General features: G+C 50.4%; 1 protein-coding gene across 8 annotated transcripts in view; it reads right to left on the reverse strand.

The window, feature by feature from the left end:
- Mapt (microtubule associated protein tau) overlaps positions 1–23,327 on the reverse strand; it is a 95,613-nt gene extending 72,286 nt beyond the window's left edge. For all 8 annotated transcript variants that reach the window (XM_038326540.1, XM_038326548.1, XM_038326542.1 and 5 more), the window contains exon 1: positions 23,196–23,327. The gene's annotated coding sequence lies outside the window, so the exon portion shown is untranslated. The remainder of the gene's footprint in view (positions 1–23,195) is intronic.
- Positions 23,328–24,092: the final 765 nt, after the last annotated feature.

Consider the following 24,092-nt stretch of genomic DNA (forward strand, 5'->3'; position numbering starts at 1 on the left):
AAATCAGACAAACATCCCAGGAACATATTAATTTCCCTAGTTTAGTTGCCAACATTTGACAGAAGGATTTTTTTTTTCAGATGGCCTCATTTTGTAGCTCTGGCTAGCCTGGAACTCACAATATAGACTTTTTATTCACAGATATCTGCCTGCCTCTGCCTCCCAAGTGGTGGGGTTACAGGTATATGCTGCTATGCTTGGTGACAAGAGGTTTTTTTTTTTTTTAAATTTTTGTATTACATTATAGTGTGTGTGTGTGTGTGTGTGTGTGTGTGTTTGTGTGTGTGTATGTGTATGTTCCAGGGTGCACAAGTGGAGGGCAGAGGACTAGTGTTTGGAGTTGGCTCTCTCTTTCTACCGTGTGGATTCTGAACTCAGGTTGTCTGACTTGGCAGCGGGTGCCATTACCCGCTGAGTCATCTCGCCAGCCCCGATGGCAGTGCAGCTCCCAACTGATCTTGGAAAATTAGGATGATCTGAGCGCTCCGGGCTTTTATTCTCTTAAGATGCCAGCATCACTGGCAGTGGAAAGAGCCCCACGGCAGCAACTGCAAGGGGCACTAGATGGCATGATGCTTCATTGAGCTTTTTATACCCTGTCTCTTGGTGAATAAGAAGTTTGCTACCACCCACTATTGTCAATACTCTGTGGCACCCTTAGGCTCCCCTGTAGGCTGCTAAGACCGTCCAGGGCCACCTGTCCTTCCCTGTAGGCTGGGAACTGGGTCCCTTGTCTCTCAAAGCCTGTGTGCAGGGGGAGAATGCTACAGCCATTGGACTCTGGCTAGGTTGGGTTTGCTTAAGGACACACAGTGGCTGTCAGGGCCTCAGGCCAGGTATGAAGTTCATCGACAAGGACAACTGCTTCTGGAATGTCCCCACTGCCAGCTCTGTTCCAGGCTTTCCACGGGTAAGGGACACTCAGTCCTGATGGAAATCCAGGTGTGGTGCTACCTGCCTGTAATCCCAGCATCTGGGAGATGGAGGTAGGAGGCTCAGGAATTCAAGTCTAGCATTATCTACATGAGACTCAGTCCTAAAATCAAAGCAACGAGGAGACAGCTCATCGGTGAAGAGCACCTGCTATTCCTGCAAAGGACCTAGGTTCAATTCCCAGCACCCATTGGTGGCTCACAACAACTTGGAACTTCAGTTCCAAGGTTCCCAATGTCCTATTCTGACCCCTACAGTCCCTAGGCATGAGTGTGGTGCATAGATACACATGCAGGCAAAATAATCACACACCCAAAATAAAATAAATAAATCTAAAGTTTTTTTTAAAAGATTACAAAACAAACCAACAAAGCCCAAACAATAGAGATGTGCATAGAGGTCTTGATCCAGTATTTTCAGTTCCTGACCTAACTGCTGGGAAAAATGAAGAGACATTATCAGCAAACTTTCACCTAAATGTCTGCGGAGGGAAACAGAGTGAAAAAAATCCAGGGAAAAGACTTCCCTGGATTTGCACTGAGCAGCGTCTCTGCCCCACTATGTGGCAAAGCTGTGTGATGTCTGCAATGACCTGTGCGGCTAGGTGGGACTGGATAGTGCCGAGGACCAGGCAGGACTCAGGTGCACGCCAACCAGTGTCTATTATCCTTCAATCTGCTGCTACTCTGACTTGGGCCCAACAGCTGGGCCCTGCAGATGTGCCTCGCAGTCTCTGTAGGTTGCAGGTGACATGGCTGTGTGCAGTGTTTCTGTGGGACTTCAGCTCATAGGAAGGTGCCCGTGCAGTCATCCTATCCCCATTAGACAGCTGCAGTCTGGTATGCTTGGGGGACTGGGAAGGGGCAAGGGTAGTGCTAGACCACTGGTAAGTGGGCAGTGGACTAGGGGGCGAGACAGAAAGTCCACAGCAAGGAGGGGAGAAGAGCTCCCAGGAAGCAACACTGGGGCTTGTAGGGCCAAGCAACCTCTGCAGTGCCCAGAGAAGATGCAATGAGCTAAGGGTCCATTGGATGGTTAGTCTCAGCCTCCCTAAAGTGTGTGTGTGGGGTGAACAGACAGAATCTGCAAGCGTATGGGTGCAAACTCATTACGGCCAGGAGATGAGGTGAACCGGGAATGTTCCAGCTGTTTCATGCTCAGTGGCCAGCCACCCATCTCCAAACAGAAACACCAACAATGGCCCAAGGCCTGGGACCCATACCACGTGTGTGTTCTGCTCAGGGGTCTGAGCATGAAGGAGCCTAGGAAGAACAATCTTGGCACCCGTGCTGTAAGCCCCTAGCACGTCTGGAAGGTTCCCTTGGCTGAGGTACCCAGGTGCCCAGGCTAGTCTGCCAAGGCTGGTAACAGCATGGGCTTGACATAGACTTTGAGAGCTATGTCATGAGCTACCATGGTCTCATCCCCTTTAACTCAGCTGAGAATTAAACCCTACCAAGTTCAGGGGTAGGGTTAGGTGGGAAGGGAGGGAGGAGAAGAGGACCCATGGTGACGTAACCTACAGAGATGTAAACCAACCCACTCTAGATGTGTAGGCTCAGTCACCGGGGCTGACCATGGGCAGAGCTCTTTGTGTTGGGGGTGAGGGACCTTTTGTGGGTCTCCAGAGGTGAGGCAGGTGGGAGGCTGGGGCTTAACAATGAGGCCTTTGCAGCCTCCCTCCAGGTTCTTTCTGGTGAGCATGCCCGATATAGGTAGAAGCAGTCAGCAGAGAAGAATTCATGCAAGAGGTGAAGGGGACTAGGAGGGAGGCATGGTCACGGCAGATGACAGCAAAGTAGGTCCAGTGGGCATTGCAGAAACCCATAGCCCGAGGGGCCTTAGAGGCAGCAGACAGGTATCCTTCACCATTCTTGAGGCCAGAAGTTTGAGACCAAAGCACTGGTGGACTCCATGTCTTTCCCACAGACCCTCATTCATGAGGGTCCCTGTTTCACCTAAGCTTGGTCTCCTTACCCCATCACTGAGGAGCCTGAGGATCCAACACACAAATTTCAGACACACACCATTCTGATCGTGGCCTGCTCCATATGACCCGAAGGGTGGAAAAAGAGTTGGCAAGTTTTCCAAAATGATGTCTGCTTCAAAAAGTACATTACTATAATATAAGCAAAAACAGGCAGTTTCCTAGGATCCTTGGTATCAGGAAATCTCTTCACGTGTGACTTGTATAACAATAGGGGTCGGGGGCCGGGTTATGGTTCAGACAGTAAAGTGTTTGCTAAGCATGCACTAAACCCCAGGTTCAATTCCCAGCACTACACAAACTAGGTGTGGTAGTGTGCCCTGGTAGTCCCAGCGCTGGGAGGTGGAGGCAGGAGGATCAGAAGTAAGTTCGAGATCATTCTCAGCTACATAGTAAGTTCGAGACCAGGGAGAGTTACTTCAGACTATCAAAAAATAACTAATCTAGGGCTGGAGAGATGGCTCAGCGGTTAAGAGCACTGACTGCTCTTCCAGAGGACCCGGGTTCAATTCCCAGCACCCACATGGCAGCTCACAACTGTCTGAAAATGCAGTTCCATGAGATCTGACACCTTCACACCAATGACATAAAGTTAAATAAATCATTAAAAAAAATTTAAAAAACAACAACAACAACAAAAAATAACTAATCTATTTTTTTAAGGTGTAGCCCAGGCTGGCATCGAACTCGTGATCTTCCCACCTCTGCCCCCTTCAGCAAACCCTACCGGTGTGCACAACCACAACTGGCCTCATTTATTATTTTTTAAAAAAAGTTTTTCTTTTTTTCCACTCACCAAAGAAATGAAGTCCTACCGGTTTAGGAAGAAACTCAAGTGTAGCAAACAGAGTCAATCTGTCGCTACCTTCATTTGTGTGGCTCTGTAAATGCTTTGTAAATGCTCCCCACAGCAGAGCCATGTGTGGGGCCCTCTACACAGGTCTCCCCTAGCATAGGTGAGCACAGGAGGGGTGGGACATCCGCACACTGGGTGCTTTACACATCACTTCTACTCCTCATGCAGCTCTCCAGAAGGGACACTACTATTCTTAATTTCCAGATGAAGGCCCGAGCTCAGACAGGTGAAGCCATTTATCCATTACAGACAGCCAAGACACAGCTACGGTCAGGCCTTCTGTCTGGGCTCTTGCCAGTGTATCTCACCCGCTCTGCAGGATGACAAGAGGAGGTGAATCCATGTTATCTCACATCCAGCAAAGAGTGGGCCTGCCTGGTGGGAGGCGCAGTGACAGCCAAGAGCCCCCAGGACCTCCAGGTACCCTGTGGGCGGGCCAAAGCACAGGTGCCATTGCCTTTCTCTCTGTACCGTGTTTGCCATTGGGAATGCCTTGCCTCCCTAGGCAGCGAAACCTTACACGCCTAATTGATTTTCTTCTGCAACAAATGTTGTTGAGTTGTTCAGGCCAGTGGGGAAGGATTGTGCATTTGCTGAGGAAGCTGGTCTTCCATTGTCTGCTGAAGGATCATGGGGATTGGGGGAGATGGGTGGGAGATGCTCAGCCCAATTCCAGCCTCAGGGGAGAGAATCTGCTCGGCACCATTGCTGTGCCGTACTGAGCCTTCTGAGGGATGGTGCCCTGGTTGCTTCCTGGGGTGGAGAGATGGTCCCTAAGGAGCAGTCTCCAGAAGGTTCTCTCCATCCTTCAAAGAAAGTGGTGTGTGTGTGTGTGTGTGTGTGTGTGTGTGTGTGTGTACGTGCGTGAGCTGGGCAGGGGCGGGGGATTCTGGAAGGCTTCTGCCCACCATGATGGGCTGCTTGGGAAAGGACTGGGCAGCAGCAGGGCGTGGAATCTGCACCCAGGGAGGCAGGGGGATGGAGACAGGCAGCATCCGTTTCTCCTCTGCCAAACAGGAAATGCTACCAGCCCAGGAGTGGCCTGGAGCATGCAATGAGGTCATCTATCTGTATGAAAGCACCAGGAGAAAAAAATAGCAGCGGGGCTATTTTTGATTGAAAAAGGATTTGCTATTATAAAACAGCTTTGTCTCTGAGGGGTCACATGACATGTAGGACCCTAGTGACTAGTTTGGATTGTCCCAGTCTATGTCAAGGTAGAGAGTTAAACACAGTAACCCATTTCTCCTTGCTCAACTATCCCATCCATGCCTCACTGAGAATACTTGTTCCTCGGTTCAACTATATATGTGTTCTATGCATGTTTTTCACAGACACATGTGCACACCTATGTATACTATGCTCCTAATGTATTTTGTTGTGGTTTTGAGAAAGCGTCTCTATGTTGTGTAGTTCTGGCTGTCCTGGAACTCACTCCGTAGACCAGGCTAGCCTCAAACTCAGAGATTCACCTGCCTCTGCCTCCCTAGTACCGGGATTAAAGGCGTGCGCCACCACTGCCTGGCTGTTCCTAGTTATTCTATTCCTATGCCTCATCTAGAAGGTTCCTCTGTCTCTGGCTAACTGTCAAGGGCATGGTGCGACAGCTTCCATCTCTCTGTGTGACGTAAGATGGTTAGTGAAGATCAGAACTTCCTCCCCAGGGATGCCATCCAGGTCACCTCCACCTGGGGAACCTTTTGAAAGAACAGTCTTCATAGCAGGCCTTAAACTTTTGGGGGAGAGTAGAGGGTGGTGTTTGGGACAGGATCTCTGTGTTTCCGAGGTTGGTTCTGATCTTAAAACCCTCCTGATACAGCCTCCCAAGTCCAGAATTACAAATGTGAACCACCAATCAATCCGGCTAAGGAGCTTCCTGTGCTGTGTCCCCACTTTGAGGTGAACCAGAGCCTTACTGTACACATTTATATTGCAAAGCAATACTCGGGGAAAAAAATGGAGATCAGAAAAAGAGTGAACATGTCCTTTCCTGCGTCCCACTCACAACTGCTCCCCACAGAGGCTGCCATTGATGCTGAGTTCCGTCTCTCCTGAGTTCCGCCTCTCCTTCTGAGTGTGGCTTTACAGACTGCAGGCACCGTCTTTATTAGCTCATGGTACCAGTCATGCCCACCCTGCTCTCCAATGAACCATGCCTGTAAGATGCATCTATAGCCACATGCAGGGACACACTGCCTTTCTTTAAGGACCACATTCTATTAAGCAGTTCCTCCCTGGCTGTCACGTGACAGATGATTCTGCACGTGTAACCTCTGCTCACACGGGAAGGATGAATTCCCAAGAGTGTGCTGCTCTGCTGCCTGGTCGCTAGGCTGTGGTCATGGCCCACACCGTTCTGGATCTCTGCCGTCTGGGGCACAGTGAGGACATATCACCGTGGTGAGCAGCAGCCTATTATAGCAAGTTCATTCTCCTCTCCTGCTTTTCCTCCTTCTCCCATGAAGCGTGTTTTCTCTTTACAAGCCCTGAGTATTTGGAGAGCAATCCTGGAGTCTAAGAACCATCCATGTCCTATTCTGGGTGACCCAAGACCTCTTGTTGGTCTAGAACTGTGGATCCCATGAGTGTGGGGGAACCGCTCTGGTGTGAAAGACAACGGTGATAAAAAGGAATCTTTATAGAGCTGGCTTGGGAGGAGCTCTCCTCACACGGGAAAATGGGATGTCAGTCTTTGACGGTGTCCGGTCCAGTGCTTTCCAGAGTGTGGTGTGACTTCCACTTTCCTGGAAAGTCCTCTGGGAATCCGGACCCAGCGGTATTTTCTAGCATCTTCTAGGCCTGTTGTCATGTCCTGCCTTTCAGCAGGGCCCCACCACCCATCACTGGAAGGACAGGAAGCCCCACAGGCTGTGAATTTCCTAGTGTCAGCTCAGGTGGCAGAAACAGTGTAAAAGCTGGGTGTGGTGGCACGAGCCTGTAAGCTCAATTATCGAGAGGCTGAGGCAGGAGAATCACCATGGGTTTGAGGCCAGCCGGGATACAGATTGAGCTCAAATCCAGTCTGAGTTACAGAGTGATACTATGTCTCAAAAAATTAAATTTAAATAAATCAAGATGTCAGGGGGACTGTACTCCCAGTAGGGTTGAGAGGAAAAGCCCTTTCCAGGCCGCACCAGCTATCCTTAGCGTGTGGCCACACCACTCTGATCTGTGTGCCCTTTCCCTTCCCCCACCTCTTCAGATTGAATTTAGGGCCTCATGCATGCCAGGCAAGTGTCCTATCACTGAGGCCTAGCTTACCCCCTCCCCTGTTTCTGTTCTAAAATCACTAGGATAATACAGCCTCTCTCTTCATCATAAGAACCTTAATATAATCACCGTTGCAAAGACCCTTTAGCAACTAAGGTCACAGGCTCTTGGGGTTAGGACCAGATCCTTTTAGGGAACATTCTGTAGCCTCCTACTCCAATGTTAAATATTTTTTGTTGCCCAAAAATAACTGGACACCTTGCATGTTTTTCATAGATTATAATTTTAGTTATGTTTGTATGTGAGGGAGTAGGGGATGCACAGGTGAGTGCAGGTCCCATGGAAGTCAGTAGAGGGCAGTGGATTCCCCTGAGCTGAAGTTACAGGACTGGGAGCTGGGTATCCTGTATCCTCTGAAAGAACAGGAAGATCTCTTAAACAATGGCCATCTCTCCAGTTTTGGGGCATCCTGTGTTTTATTTTGCCAATTCCAATTGTTTGAAAAGAAAACATTATGTGTGTGTGTGTGTGTGTGTGTGTATGTGTGTGTGTTTTAACTGAATGTGTGCGTGTATGCCATGTGCCCTTGGAGATGAGCAGAGGGCATTGTATCCTCTGTGACTAGGGTTACAACAGATAGTTGTAAGCTGTCATGTGGGTGCTGGGAATCAAACCCAGACCCTTTGGAAGAATAGCCAGTGTCCTTAACTGCTGAGTCACCTCTCCAGCCCTGATTTGATACCTCTATCTGGAAACCCAACTATTGGAGTCAGCTGGAGTACCACTGATTAGTCTTCGGTCCATGCCACAGATCCAAGCCTGTTCACAAAGATCCATTGTCACTGATGAGGAACTTATGACTCATGGTGCCATTCTAGTGTCCAGGGAACTTAAGGCACCCGACTTAACTTTTAAAAAGACAACTGTAACACACACACACATACTCTCTCTCTCTCACACACACACCACACACATACACACACATATACATATCACACACACACTGCCAAATTGTACATGTGTTTCTACTTTTAGCATGTAAACTCCAAATGCAGAACTGGAACTACTCTCTAGAAGGTAGAGAGATGAGCACACAGGCCATTGTCCAACGTCCTTCCCCTGTGCGTTCCTTTACTTCATTCATGAATCTATACCCACTTATTCATTCACACTGGTGACTGGAACTCATATTGTATCCTGAGTATGTCAGGGGCTGAAGACACAAAGGGGAAATGCCCCTCAACATATGGGCGAACTGAGGAGCCTGTTCCTTAGGGAGGCTTGAAAGAATGGAATGAGACGCTGTCATGGGACTCACACATAATGGGCATAAGCAATGAGAAAAGGGGGGAAATCAATGTGATTTGAAACTAGACAGAAACTTGTTAATTTATCAATTATCTTTAAATTCTTTTTCCTGTTTTTAGCCTTTAGTTACGGGGAGGAAAATAACTTGTATCCGAAGACGAGTTACTTAACTGGGGCTGTGTTAACCTGGTGTGGCTCCTCCTCTTCGTGTGCCTTCTGGATCCCTGGAAATTTGGGTAAGCGTGGGCTGTGGCCCCAGCCTCCCTTGGCCACTCCAGTTCTAGCAGCCACATGCCTCCAGGACAGCCTGTCAGTCCTGCAGCCTCCACCCACTCTTCCTCAGCTCCATGGGGCTGCCTGGACTGTGGGAGTTTTCTTCTCACCCGTCCCTCATTGCTACAGTGTCGGGGAGCACTGCAGCTACAAATGACACCTACGCCCGAGCACAGCTTGTGTGGGATAGTTTGAGCTTTTCTTTTAAAGGAGAAAGCAACCTGTGTGTTTATTTATCATCTGGTACAAACTCTCAGGTCTCAGACCAATGCAGCCAGGCAGCCATTTCTTTGTCTCCGAGGGGAATGTGGGGATGTCTGTCTATCCTTCTGCTCAGAGCTGCAGTTAACAACAGCAGGACCCACTCAGGTGAGTGCAAGGATTAAGGAGAAATCCTGGGTTCAAATTTCCCATCTGGGGGCTGGAGAGATGGCTCAGTGGTTAAGAGCATTGACTGCTCTTCCAGAGGACCCAAGTTCAATTCCCAGCATCCACACGGCAAGGCACAACTGTCTGTAACTCCAGTTCCAGGGGATCTGGCATCCTCACACAGACATATGTGCAGGCAAAACACCAATGCACATAAAATAAGAATAAGTAAATTTAAAAAGATATTTCTCATTGGCCTCAAACTAGTCAGGTGATTTCAGATGCTCCTTGACTTTCCTGAGCCCCACCGTACCTCCCCAAATCTCAGTATCTTGATGTCCTCTTTCTAAATTAAAAAAAAAGAATTTTGTTAATTTGTGTGTGCATGTGCACACACGCACGCAAGCATGCGTATGATATGCATGCGGGCCACAGCCAAGATAGGAGGAGAACCTCTGGGGCTCGGTTTTCTCCTTCCAGTGTGGGATTAAAAGATGAAACTCGGGTGGAAGGAATTTAACTCAGCAGCCTCTCACACATGTCAGGAAACACAGCCTTGAGGAGAAAGAATTATGTTTTTCTTTCTTTTGTTTTGTTTTTCCAGACAGGGTTTCTCTATGTAGCCCTGGTTGTTCCGGAACTTGCTATGTAGATCAAGCTGACCTCGAATTCAGAGATCTGCCTGTTTCTGCCTCCCCAGTGCTGAGATTAAATGCGTGTGAAACCACTGCTCAGCAAGAATTCTTAATGTACAGGTTTGTGTCGAAAATTAAATGACACTGTGTAAACTTTAAAGCAAAGTACTATTTCCTTGATTATAACTTGGGGTTCAAGTGTTCTTTGCAAATTTGGGACCCCACACAGGGGCAGGGTTTGTCCTACTAGCAAGTGGCCACCCCAGGGGCCTCTTTATTGGAGTCATGGTGAAGATAGTCATGAGTTTTATGTGGCACAAGCTTTGACAATGAGGTTTCCAAACACCAACGTGACCAATCTTCTATTGGCTGTCTAGTGGGCCACTGAGAGAGATGCCCTTGTCCTTGTCCCTGCTGCCACACATATACGGGGCTGCCATTGACACCCAGTCTGCAGTGCCGCATGGCCCACTAAGTGGAGACCTGCTCTCCAGGGCCTGTGCCTTTCAGTTGTGGGACTTTCTTGTAGAACTTCTTTCCCTAAATACCTTTTATAGACTGAAATGACCTGAGAGAGAGAGAGAAAGAGAGAGAGAGAGAGAGAGAGAGAGAGAGAGAGAGAGAGAGAGAGAGAGAGAGCAGAAACTGGGTGGAATCTCAGATGGTTCGCATATGGTATCTTCTCTTTGCAGCTGGTAGATTCTTTTAAAATGCTGGTAAGAATGTGGGAGGCAGCAAGGAGCAGAGTTATCATCTCTCTCAGAGGGGGTGCTGTGGCATATGGATCTCAATTCTCAACACCATAGAAGCTCCCTGAGCCAGTCCTGGTAACAGAACCTGAGCCTCACCTGCAACCACCTCTCTCTGTTCCCATCACCCCCCTCTTCTGGGTCCCAGACTAAACAAAGCACAGGAGTCTGTGAGTGCAGAGTCAGGGGCTGAATGGACTGGAAGATGCACACCATAGGGTCCCCCTGTCCACCAACCCACTGCCCACTCTGACTCTCCTCTGGGCAGCAGCAGCAGCTGCCTTTGTCTGCCTTGGTCAGGGCAACTGTCCCCTGTAACTCTCTCCCTAGAGACACTGCCTCGCTCTTCCTTAAGTTTCTTTACACACTGGTCCACTCGCACTCATCTTCCAGCCTTTGATAGTTCGGAACCCCGTGGCACTGTGGTGGCTGTGAGCTGGAAGATTTTAAGAGAGTCAGGTTTGGTAAGTGTGGACCAGTCCATGCTGCTAAATTTGGTTCTGCCGTCATGGGCCACATGAAGCAGCAACCTGGTTTAGAGGCTTATTTTCAGGTTAAAATAATTTCTCCAGGCTCGTGTTACAAGTGAACCATTTGCAGGGCAAGCTTCCCAGGTCCTTAGCACTACAGACAGGTCCTTTGGCTCCTGCAGAGGTCCTTTGGGTTAGCTGCTGAGCCTAAAGGAGGCGGCCCCAAGGGCTTGACGGACAGACCTGGGTTTAAGGCACCATCTGGCTCTTTCCTAAGCCGCTACATTTCTTTGCTCCTCTGCAAAGAATGCTCCCCATGATCCAACCTCATGTGAGAACGAGGACCAAGGCACAGTTTTTAGTAAAATAAACTCGACCAATAATTGTTGTGTTCTGTGTGTCTTCAGACAGCCAGACAGATCTGGATCACGGAAGAGACTGGCTGATTGGCTGGTCTGAAGTAGAACAGACAGCAATCAAGTATCTCATAGAAAATGTGCTTTTTATTTTTAGGTATTCAGACCAGTGGGACCATGGATGAGCAGGGAGAGACTTGTTTTATTGAAACAGGTCAGGCTCACCCAGCACCAACCTGCATAGCTTAGGAGCACACACTGCCTTCACCCAGAGTTCTAGCAGGCACACCCTGTCATCCCAGCACCCAGGAGGTTGAGACAGGAGGATTGCCCTGTGGATGGCAGCAGCAAGTGGTGCCATCTATGAAGGAGATACGGCTGGCAGTGAGAATGGGAGGTTCAGAGTCTGGGTGGCGGGCATGAGGGCAGGCTTGGCTTAGCAGGTGACAGAGAACATGACTGGGGATTTATGGGTGGACAGGGGCATGACTGACAACAGGTTGCTCCTGGGAGAGTCAGGCAATGGAACGCAAAGTGGGTTGGACATCAATTTTAGAACTCTCTCTAGGAAATATCGTTTTTATAATGATTCCAGGGTAAGGACTAAACTCACTTTGGAGGCAGTGAATGCAGAAGTAGAGAGACAAAGCCGGCTGGGTGGTGTCTGCGGGAAACTCGTGGGTCCTCTCCACGATGTGGAGGGAGGAAAGCGTTAAGGCTGGAGTTTGCCACATAGGGGACTGGAAGGTGGCAGGCTGCAACAGCCCAGGGGGCAAGGAGCATACGGTAATGGATCTTGGGCTTCTAAAGGAGCAGTGAGGTGGGGTCAGAAGACACTGAAGCCCACCCTTAAGGTGAAGCCAACGGCCCCTGTCAGGGTGGGGTTACACAATGGTCCTACAGATTTGCCATTGGCCCCATACTTCAGAAGTTCTTCCATTCAGGCTGCAACTGTAGCTCGCTGGTAGAACATTTGCTCAGTATGCATGAAGCCCCAGTCCTGGGGGTTGGGAGGGCAAGAAGACAACTTCCACTCACAGGGCTAAGCCAATGAACTTCAGCTGCCGCTCAGTTAAAGCCACTCAGTAATGAGCCACGGGAGGGTCACGCTGTCAAAGTCAATGTCCGGCTCTAATTTACTCTTGCCTTAGTTGATTCCTGTCACATGCTAATACTGACTGGCAGGCAGAAGCCACCCTGGGAATATTTAGAATATGAGGTTCTGTATCAAGCCTGCATCAATTAGGAAGAAACTGAAAATTCCATAAAAAAACCGGAACGCTCCCAGGAAATTCCATTCAAGGGTCACAGCTTGAGCTCAAGAGGAAGTCCCAGCCCCTTTCTGGAGAAGCCAGCAATTGGCATGGGCTAGGAATCACTGGAGGTTGCCACACCTAGTGCCCTGCACCCTGACTTTGGGTCTCCTCCTCTCTAAAATGGGGACAGACGTGGCTAGTTCTGATTGGACTTTGGCCACCTGTTCTTCCTTCTGGGTACAGCCTGTGCTGACCTGGTATTCATCACAGGGGACCAGCTGCCCCCGGCTGGCTGGAAACGGGCAGGGTGGCAGCAGCTGTACCATGTCAGGCAGCGGGCTCACTCAGCTCACGAGGGACCTCTGATCAGGCATCGGCAGTGGCTCCTGGGAGACAACACCTCCCTGGGCACTGACTTCTGAGATGCCCGAAGGAATTCCTACGGATAGTTTCATTCAAGCTCTGTGAAAACAGAGGCCGAGGCCTTACCATCCACTCCACTTCAAGGGGAGACGGAATCATTCCCCCTTCACAGGCGAAGCATAGAGGTCCAGGAATTCTCCTTCTTTGCCAAACATCTCTTGTTGGCCAATGGGAAATGTAGTTAAATTCAGGATGCAGCAGGGATGATGGCCAAGACTACGTGGTGAGCGGGTCACTGGCTTCTCTAATTCAGTCTTGCCAGCGACAAATGATGGATCAAATCTTTTAAAGTCTTATTTTAAGCCTTGGTCCTGACTGTCAACTTAGGGCATGAATCCTGATTATCAAAAGACTTTTTTTTCTGCAACTCTCCATCAGCCATTAAGCGCCAGGATGCGATTGTTTATGTTTTTATGATACCAAAAGGCAAGCATTTTCAGTGTGCTCAGTCCTTATTAGCACTCTGCAGGGAACAGCACAGCCATGATTAGCCTTTTCCAGGCACAGCGGAGGGAGGGACTCTGGAGCCTGGAGGAGGAGCTCAGCACTGAGCCACCCGGGAGGCCTGTCATTCCCAGGGATTATTGGAGGAGAATATTCAACAGGCTTAAAGAAGGTCCTGGGAGTGTGTAAGGATCTTCCATTGACGGAATTTAGGATTTTTTTGTGTGTTTGTGCAAAATTTATCTTCCTATTCTGATCTGGCTGTGTAGGGATGGGGCTGAGGCAGAACCGGTGTGCCCAGAACAGATTGAGGCCATTTAGTGTTTCCTGTGTTCTTTTGGGAAAAGACCAGGCAGGGAATAGGCTGGTAGTTCCCCCAAATGCTGTCCAAGTCTTCTATGCCATGGGCAGCTTTGAAAGAGGCCTGTTCCTACTGGTCCACACTGTGGTTTGCACTGTGCCCCAGAGGCATCCGGCGGTTACGTTGTTGAATTCACATAGCCAACTTTTCCTCTGACTAGTAACATAAATGTACTTGGATTCTGAAGCACTGCCAATATCAAAGTTAAAAAGTGACCAGGTTTTCAGCAAACTCAATATAAAAGCTTCAGACATGCAATAGCAAATATTCACATTTATGGATGTGGGTAACCAAAGACAGTCTTTAAGCTGAAACCTTCTCTCAGGACTGGTCTCAGATTGCTAACTCATCTGTAAACCCCCCCCCCCTTTTTGAGGGGGGCACCAGGGAAGGACATGACAAGACAAATAACTTGGTGAAATAAGTGACCTGAGGCTTGGTGGGGATGGCTCAGTGGGTGAAGGGCCTGCCACACAGCATGGAGAGCCAGGTTCAGACCCCTAGAACCCACATAAAAACCAGCGGTGGCAACATCTGTCCCTAACCCCAACACTGACCGGGCAGTGGGGGAGGGGTGAGAAGTGGACCCTGCAGGCTAGCAGTCTACTGGAAATGGAGTGAGTGCTCAGGGAAGGTGGGGCCGGAGGGGCCGGAGAGGTAGCTGGGCAACTAAGAGCAATGTCTGCTCATCCACGGATCTGGGCTCAATTCTTGGCACCCACACGGCAGCTCAAAACTGTAACTCCAGTTCCAGAGCATCTGATGCCTCTTCTGAACTCCACAGGCAAAGGCACATGCATGGTGCACAGACATACATGCAGACAAACATTTAAACATATAAAATAAAAAAAATTAAAAATGTGGGGCCATAGAGGGAGACACGGTTTCCAAACACTCACAACAGGCAAGCATGTGTATGGGGTCGAAGGAATTTAGATTTGAGCCTGATGTGTTTTCTATGTGAAGGATTTTGGAGTTCTGGGGGCCTTAGAGACAGGCAAGAATACACCTGCCTTTCACTTAACACAGAAGTCTCTCCAATAGGTGCCTTCCTGGCCTCTTGCAGTAAGAAATGAAAGACCAGCTCATCAAGGCTGGGGTTCACAGGGCCTGCCTGCTGCCAGGGAAGCCTCCTGCCCCAGCCAAGCTCTTGTTCAAGGCCATGTAGGCTGTGAGAAACCTTCTCTGTCTATCCTATTTGCTATCCTATTCATAAAATGTGAGCCACCATATAATTATTATATCTTGCTACAACAACTGCATCACTTAAATAAGTACAAGCTAGGGGCTGGGGAGACATCACTTAAATGCTTGTGTTAAAAGCGTGAGGACCCACACTGCCTCACCTGGCTTGTATGTGGGTGCTGGGGATCTGAACTCAGGTCTTTATGCATGTATGACAAACATTTTACCTCCCAAGCCACTTCCCACCAAGCCTAGGAACCCTTACTTTAGGTTCTCAGAACTACTGATGCTCATCTGTAACCCTAACAGGTGAGATCAAGCAGGGAGTGGAGACAGGAGATCCCAGAACTCATGACCCAGCCAGTCTAGTCAATTACCTAGCTCTGGATTCATCAAGAGATGTTGCCTCAAAAATAATTAGGGGGCTGGAGAGAAGACTCAATGGTTAAGAGCACTAGCTGTTCTTCCAGAGGACCTGGGTTTGATTCTCAGCAGTAACATCACAGCCCACAAACATCTGTAACTCCAGTCGCAGAGGATCCAACACTCTCTTCTGGCCTCTGTGGACACCAGTCACATACATGGTGCACACACTTACAGGTAGACCAAACACCTACAGTCATAAAATAAAAACTTTTAAGTAAGTAAACAAACAAATAAGGTAGAAAGCAAGGTAGGAAGGTACCTGGTGCTGTCCCCTGGCCTCCACTTGCATATACATGTGCATATAGCACGTATACACGTACACCACACAAGCCTGTACACACACGCACACATAAATAATTTTTTTCTTCCAAAAAGTATAAGCATAGTTCAGTGAGATGGCTGAGCAGGTAAAGCGCTTGTTCCCAAGCCTGATGACCTGACTTTGAGACCCAGGATGTAGATGTTGGAAGGAGGGAACTGACTCTCACAAATTGTTCTATGAACCCTGCAAGTGAACTGTGGCATGCATGCATGCATATTCATTAAGTAAGTAAATACATGTGATACACACACACACACACACACACACACACACACACACGTTCAAGGGGCTGGAGAGATGGGTATGTGGTTAAGAGCCCGTCCTGTAAGTTCAGCTCCAGAAGATCAGATCTGATGCTCCTTGGCCTCCGAGAGCAGCCTTACATACATGGCACACATCTACACACACATAACTAAACAAACAAACAAATAAAATTAAAAACGATTCAGAAAGTGATGTATCCTGATCTTAGTCTTGATCTCATGGCAGAGAGACTTCTTTAGCGTGTTTTATTGAATCACACATGGCTCTGCTTATTGGGTGTTTGAAATCCTAGGCTCCATCTCCCAGGAGTGTGTTTTACTTAACATTACTCTGCCTTTTGACATCATTTGCCATGAAGGCCGCTCACCTACTGGCTTCTGCAGGATGGGAATCACTCCTTTTGAAATCTCCCCACAGGCACGCCCATTACTTTCTCAGTCCTGAGCAGTAGCTTTTATTCAATGAGTAAACCAGAAGCCCTCTGGGCCTGACACACGGAGACAGGTCACCCTTCCCGGGAGGGAGGGAGGGAGGGAGGGAGGAAGGAAGAGAGCGAGGGCCAGTGCGGGGCATGCAGGGAAGGCTGGTGTGGAGAGTTCGCAGTTTATTCCTGGCATGGAGCAGGCTTCAGGAAGGAAGCAGACAGAAGCAGGACAACAGATAAGTCCCTGCTGTGGCAAGAGTCCTGTGTGTACATTTAAACCTGGGTGTGTGTGATCTTGGAGATCCACTTCCGCCCAAACAACAATGCCCAGTTCCAGAGGATCTGGGCTTCGTTCCTACTTGGTATAATTTATCCATTACAGCATATTCCAATAGTGGCTCAAGATACCTCCATATGCTATATCACAGGTGCCCATCCAAAGGATCCTGTTAAGGATGCCATTTACTGAGCAGTCACGTACCAGGCCATGGTGAGCACCACATCACCTCATTTAAACTCCTTGGCAACCTTCTAGTCAGGCATTATTATACCCTGGGTCACATATGAATATATTAAAAAAAACTTCCCAAGAAGCTAAGCACCACCTTATGTTGGATTGCTGGGGGAAGCTGGGACTGGCATCTAAGGACTCTAAACCAAATGACCTCTGCTGGCAGGCCACTGCTCTGTGCTGGGCACCTGCTTTCCTGGCACTTACACTTCCTTGAGTAGCTGAGGTTCAAGATACATTTCCTGGGATTTCCTACTGAGTAGCTGGTTGGGCTGAGTGAAGAGCCTGCTGGACCATGAGCAGAGAGAAAAGGTTAAGATAATGGCCTGGAAGTCACTTGAGCTGTTATTTTGCAGAAGCCTGTTCTACGCACACCCCTACAGAAGAGCCCAGAATGCCACAGGTATCTGGGGTGAACTCAACACTGCCTCCCCACGAAGTCTAGCAACTGGAGGCAGGGAAGAAATTCCTGGTTAGCCACTCATTTGGCAAAGTGACAGCACTGAGACAAGGCAAGTGTGACAGTGTGGACTCCGTCCTTGGCGCTGGTGGGGTAGGCCGGAGGCTTGCTCCCTTGCCGAGAGCAGCAGTGAGCCTGTGGCCCAAGCAGTCTCTGTAGCACCAGAAACAACATAAATGCATCTCAGAGTCTCACCAGGCAGCCAGCACAGCCTCCAGGGCCACTGTTGCCCAGGAAGACCCAGGATGCTTGCAATGAAGGCTTCTTGTGCCCACAACTCTACATATGTTTCAGAGCTGGGCCTCAGCTATGGGTGCCAGTTCTCTACCCCTGGGAGGGACAGCATCTAAGACATCCCCCAACACTTCATGACTTCACCCCGACCACAGCTGAATCTGACTGATCTTCCAATCTTTGTGTATATATGTCTTCTAATCTTTGTGTATATATGCTTTGAGTGTGCACATGCATGCGCGCGCACGGTGTGTGTGTGTGTGTGTGTGTGTGGTGTACAGGCATAGTTGTATGTATGCTCACATTGGGTGTCCTCCTGTATCATTTTCCACCTTATTTGTAGAGACAGACTCTCTCAGTGAACCTGGAGCTCGTGAATCTGACTAAACTTTCTGGAAAGAGCATCAGGGGCCCACCTGTGTCCACCCTTGCCCAGCACTAGGGTAACAGATACATACATACCACAGCACTCAGCTTTTATGTAAGGGCTGGGGATCTGAACTCAGGAAGGCCCTCATGCTGGGGGACAGGCATTTTAACAGCTGAGCCATCGTCCCAGCCCTCCATCCCCCAGTCTTAATTAACAGTTGTCTCTGAGTCAATCACACCCGGCTGCCCCTTCACATAACAGATGAGTCCAGGATCCCTGAATCAGGTGGGGGTTAATGTCCCTGGGGAAGATTCCCACTCTGTGTGATAAGCAGAGCACCAAGATGGAACAAAGTCCTTTGCTCCAGATGTCAAAATCAGACACCGAACACTTAAATCCACACATCTGTAACTTAGTCTAGCCTGTGATACAAAAAGACTGGGTGGTTGGGAAGTCTGACTAGGTTCCCAGGCTAGCCCAGAAAGGTCTACTAAACCTCATGGAGCTTAGCAGTGTGTCCCGAGTTGGTTACGAAATCTCTCTGACTGCAGCATCTCTGTCTCTCAGGGATGGTAACAGTTACACTCTGTAAGCGAGGTAGCTGTGAGGACCATATGAGGTGGCCTCCAGCAGCCTGCAGTCCTCCTAGAAGACACTCAATGTATATAACTGAGATAAAAAGTGCCAGAGAAACACTGTTTCTATAAAAGGGCATGCCAGTGCCATTTGGGGACTGTCCTATAATGTTTAGCAGCATCTCTGGCCTCTACCCACAAGATGCCAGCAGCATCGGCGCCGCCCCCCCCCCCCCTGCAACTTCTTTCCAGGCATCTCAGCCACCATCCGAGGACTGTGATTTTCCAGGAAAAGATCCATTGAGCAGTTAGGGACATCTCTCTTTCTCTCCTGGCCAGGTACCCCTAACTCCTGTGGGTTGAGTAGTCAGAGGGGGTGTTTCTGAGGGTGAAGGGAAATGACGGTCTCTGAAGTGCTGATGAATGACAGTGGAGGGAGTGGAGAGGGTGAGGGTCCCCACCTGCATCCCAGTCACCTGCAACAGGACTGTGACCACCTCATAGGCGGCCTCTTCTTCTCCCCTCTCTCCACTCTTCCTCCCCTTTTCACCAACAAGGGGCAGGTGAGCCACCTGTGGAAGCTATGGGAGCAGCAGTAGATCACAGGCAGCTGTCTGGGCACCAGCTGGGCATGCAGGAAAATAGATTGGATTCGTCCCCAGGCTTCCCAGATGCTGTGACCTTGAATATGCATCCCACTCTACTTTCTCTCTGATACCCTCCTGACCTCTGTCTCTCCATTTTATTCACTTATCTGTTAAATGATTATGGGCCAAATACCAATTATATGTCTAGCTCTGTATTAAGTCTCTAAGGGTATTTTTTTTTACAATCTCCTTTGAAGTGATTCCTTTTCAGGAGGGGATCAAGAAAAATCTTAACTAAACACATAGAAGGGAAAGCATCATTGGAAAGGTTCATATATTCAATTGGAAAAACAATGCATCTTTTCACACACAGCCAGGGAATCACAAAAGTCATATGCAACACACTGAGGAGAGATGGAGAAAAACCAAAAATCCTTAAAGTTTTAAATCAGTGGACTGGATGTATTGATGTTAAAAGGGGGTGGGAAAAGTCAGTCTACACAAAGGGCACCAGAGCCCTGTCTAGCCTTCCAAGGACGAGGGGGTCAAAGAGCTTGCTCAGTTCGAGGGCTCATTTTCCCGGGGGGTAACAAGCCTGGCCTCACCTTAACCAAACCATTACTAAGTTTTCTTCTTGCAATTCCTGGGCACTATCTGTTTCCTTTGTTCATCTCTAGGGAACAGAGCCTGACACTAGAAGCCACTTAAGAACCACGCCCTTCCACCACCATGCAAGTGTGTGTACAGGGGTCTGTGCAGGGCCAGAAAGACACACCACAGGCTGGCTGTCAATTAAGCCCCCCCCCCCCTCAAAAAAAACCTAGCCAAGCTAAGGAATACTCAGATCATCCTAAAATGACCTCCAAAGCCAAGTCAGGTTATTGCTGTAATCTATACACATCTGCCAGCAAGGCAAATGGTGCACAAAAATCAGCAGGCATTGCAGGCAGCTGGGGGAGGGATGGGCACACTTAGCTGGATAACCATTTATTTAGAGAAGCTTTGCAAAATGGCGAGTTGGCAAGCAGTTCTTATGTGGCAGACACAAATGGCAGCATCAAACACAGATGACATCTCAGGATTGTAACCACAGAATTAACCTACAGAAGGTCCACACTTCCTTTACTGCTTTGAGACCTGACAATTGAAGGGGCAGGGCAGGGATCTTGCAAAATTTGGGCAGTTCTGAAAAGCCCAGGAGGGAGCCAAAAAAGACCTGGAGGGAATGGTTTGTCTGTTCCAGTTCCCATCATCCACCCAATGCTAACCAGCCTGGGTGAAAAAAAGACTTGGAGCTACAAGTTCCTGAGCGCTAGAGGGTGAATAGGGCCTCGGGGAACATAAAAGGGCTCACCCACCTGCTGAGGTAGTGGCTGAAATCTTAGCTCTTGTTGGGTACTTGAACCCCTTTAGATGAGCCCAGGTTGACTCAGCGCAAACTCCTAGCTCTGAAGTGAAGCAGGTTTGTTAAAGCTAGGGCCGAGCCAGGAACGGAACCTCTCAATCTCCGCAGAAGGGCCAGGCAGCAATCCCTGATGATCTTTCATTAACAACCCAGGCCTTGGCGACCACAGTACGTCACTCGACCGCCAATAAGTGCAAAATGGAGCGAGTTCGAAGACGCGTGTTCCGTGCTTTGTTTCTGCACGTGGTGAAATGTTATCCTTCCTCCCCCTCCCGTCGACCTCCCACCTACAGGACTGTGACACCTTTGCCCAACTGGCCAAAATAGAAAACCTCCCTCTCAGGCTTCCCTATTCCGCGCCCACTCCAAGAGCCTGGCTTCTTCTGGTTTAAGAATCCTGCTCCCAGCAGTCTGTCATGGGACAAGGGATGGATCATATTTGAATCCATCCTTCAGCTGCTGGAAGTCTCTATCGGGCGGGCCCAGGCACGACGCCACAGCCTCAGGCCGCGGTCTGACCGGGAGAGGGCGTTCCACCCCCAGCCGAGACATTTTCAGAAATGCAGATCAAGCTGGGCAGCTGACGTGGGCGATTCGGCCCTTAAGAGGTGCTCGCTTGGTCTCAAAACTGCACGCCTGCACCAGTATTCAGTGGTAGAATAAACCAGAAAACCTCGAAGATTGGGGCTTACTGCAGGATGGGGGAGGCTGCTAGGACCTGTTCGATTTCCATCCCTCTTCGGTTTCAAGGGAGGTTGTAAATGTGGACTTTTAAGTGAAAGTCCCTCATTTAAATAATATTAACAAAATAATATCAGTCAGTATGCCTATAATAAAAATTATTATTATCTGGATGGCTATGGTTGCCAGTGCCAACGCTCAGGTCAGGGATGAGGAACTCCTTCCCTGGAGTCTTCCAGTAGGACAAGCAGGCACTGTCAGACTACCCTAGGATTCCGACTCTCTGCTGAGTAAGGGGCCGGGTAACGCCCAGAGGTTCCTCCTCTGGCTGGTATGGTTCCCATGGCAACCCCTAACCGTCCCCCCCCCCTTCCCTGTGGGTTGGGAGGGATGGGTGTGGCCGCTGCATCCCTGGGGATCTCATGTCCCCTCCTCACACTCTCCCACCGGGAGAGGCAAGAGGGTTCAAAGGTGGTGGTGGGGAAGCCAAGTTTGCCGAATCTCCCCCATTCCCGAGGGTGAGCTGTGAGGGTGAAACATGGTGGGGTGTTGTCCCCAGGACGCCCTGGATGTGGGGAGGGACGTGGTTCCTCTGAGGACACCTGCACACGAGAATCTACCTCGAATACCACCCGTGTGGCGCAATTAACGCTCCCTGAAGCTGTGCCGAACTGGGGGAGAGGGGTGTGCAGGGTCACGTACGTTCCATGCGTGCCCTGGGGGCTGTGACTAGACCCCAGCAAGTCAGCAGATCCAACAAAGGGTCTGAAATGAGTGGTGGGGGAAAAAAAGGATGGAGTTGCGCGCAGCGCCTGGGTAAATATCCTCGTCGAACGAAAGCCAAAAAACCAGGGCTAGGAGGGCAGATCCTAAATCACACAACCTCGACGAACAAAGCAGCAAGCTCCCGACGAAGACTCCAGGTGAACGACCGGGTGAGCATGGCGCAGAAGCTAAACACCAAGATGTCCACGTTCATCATGCCCCTGTTCTTCTCAGCGGGTCCTCCAAAGCCCGGCCACGGCACTTGGCACGATACGATAGAGACGTGACTCGCCGCAAAAAGATGGCACCTCGCGTTCAGAGGGGGGAAAAAACCGGGGGAGGGGTAGCAGCGGGAGGAGACATATCCTACTCTCCCCCTCCTCTCCCACCCAGGTCCACACCCACTGCCGCAGTGAAGGGCGAGCCCTGCGCGCCAGCCCGTGCCTCCGGCAGGGAGCGCACATGCCGGGAGCCGGGAGCAGAACGCAGAGAAAGGAATCCGCCCTGAAATTCACCTGCAGCCCTCGCGCAGGTCTGTGCTGGGCTGTGACGGTGCGAGCCCTCGAGCGGGGAACCGCGGCTGGCAAGCCCGCTGACACCGCGAGGCCAGGTGATCGATCCCTGCCTCTTCGAGCTTCCACATTGGGATCCGCGCACTACCTTCTCTCGGGCACGGCGCTGCCCCTGTCACTGTACCAAGCGCGCGCAGGGGGAAGGGCGGCTAAAGTGACAGCGCCTGGACCCCTCCCCATCCTCCCGATTCCTCCCAGCCCCCAAATGTCCCCTGCCGGCTTCTGAAGGAGGAAAAGGGGAGGGGGCGGGACACCGCCTTAAATCAGGGCCAGTGAAGGCCCCGTCAGAATCTCTGTCAGGGAGGTGTGGGAAGAGGCATGCAGGCAGTCATCTTTTCTAGAATCCAATCCACACCTTCCTTGGGACTGATGGCAATCGGGGACAGAGAAATCTGATTTCAGGTTCAGTTTCGGGGGTCATCGTTGGACCCCCATACACACACACAGACACACGCCCATTGCGGCAAAAGGCTGCGATTCAGAGCACAGAAAAACCCCCTCCCCTAGGTCACCGCCATCCGCGCCCCACCCTGCTGGCACAGACGCCCCCCCCCCCCGTTTGCGTGGAATGGATGGTGCGGACCCCAGCACACACAGACACACGCATTCACCCGCGTGCGTGCATCTTTTGCACGCGTTTCTTTCCCAGCTCCCTAGCGCCGAGGCCCCCTCCGTTGCGCCTGACTGATGCCCAGCGCCCTAAATCCATCTCTGGGGCAAGGGGCGGCAGGAGGATGGCGCACAGGGCCAGATGCGGACCGGATTTCAGAGCTGAGGCACTTACCTGACGATCGACAGAAGGCGAGGACAGAAGAGGACAGAGGAGGAGAAGGTGGCTGTGGCGGCGGCGGCGGCGGCAGAAGGTGGGCGGTGGCGGCGGCGCTGCTGCTGGTGCCGGAGCTGGTGGGTGGCGGAGACTGGGAGCGCGCGCGCCGCCGAGAGAGCGCGTTCCCGAGGCCGGCGGGCGGCGCAGGCGCGAGCCACGGGAGCGCGACCCTCGCGCGGGGAGGGGCGGGCAGTGAGGCCTGCGGGGCGCCTTCCCATTCGGTCACTAGGGGGCGCGCGCGAGCGACCTGCAGCCCTTCCTCCCCCATACCCGCGCCGCCAGGCTTCGCCCATCTCCTCGCTTCCTTTCCCGGGTCCCGCCACGCCTCGGGCCTCTGCGCTGACCGCCGCGCGCACGCGCGTGCTCCATGGCGCACGCGCACCCCGGCCTCCTGGGGCTGCAGCCTTTGTCTAGTCCAGGGGTCTCCTCCCTGTGTCCCTGTGGGTTCAAGGCGGAGCGGTGGCGGGTCCTTCCTGGCTCTCCAGGCGGTACTCGTTGGACCCCCGAGGCCTTCTGCTGGCGTCTCCCAAAATGTGGTCTTCTGGATAAAGGCCACTTTTCCAAGGGCCGCTGTTTGCTTGCTTTCTTCTCGCCCTCCCCCCTTTTTTGGTTAATGGCCAAAGTGAATTATTTCCTTGACAAATCCTCTTGAAACAGATTAACTTTGATCGTAATACAGTTTAGAATTTTCTTGCAAAAAAAATCTTTTTTTAAATCAAGGAGCATTCAAACCCATTAGGTAGGTATCTTAGCCGTGACCCCAGGGAAGAAAAATCTTCAAATAGATATGTTTTAATGATGGCTTACCACACTGCAAGGCATTTTCACAGTTATTTTTATCTCGTTTGTTGAGAC

Source organism: Arvicola amphibius, chromosome 4, assembly GCF_903992535.2.
Source record: "Arvicola amphibius chromosome 4, mArvAmp1.2, whole genome shotgun sequence".
NCBI classification, from domain to species: domain Eukaryota; kingdom Metazoa; phylum Chordata; class Mammalia; order Rodentia; family Cricetidae; genus Arvicola; species Arvicola amphibius.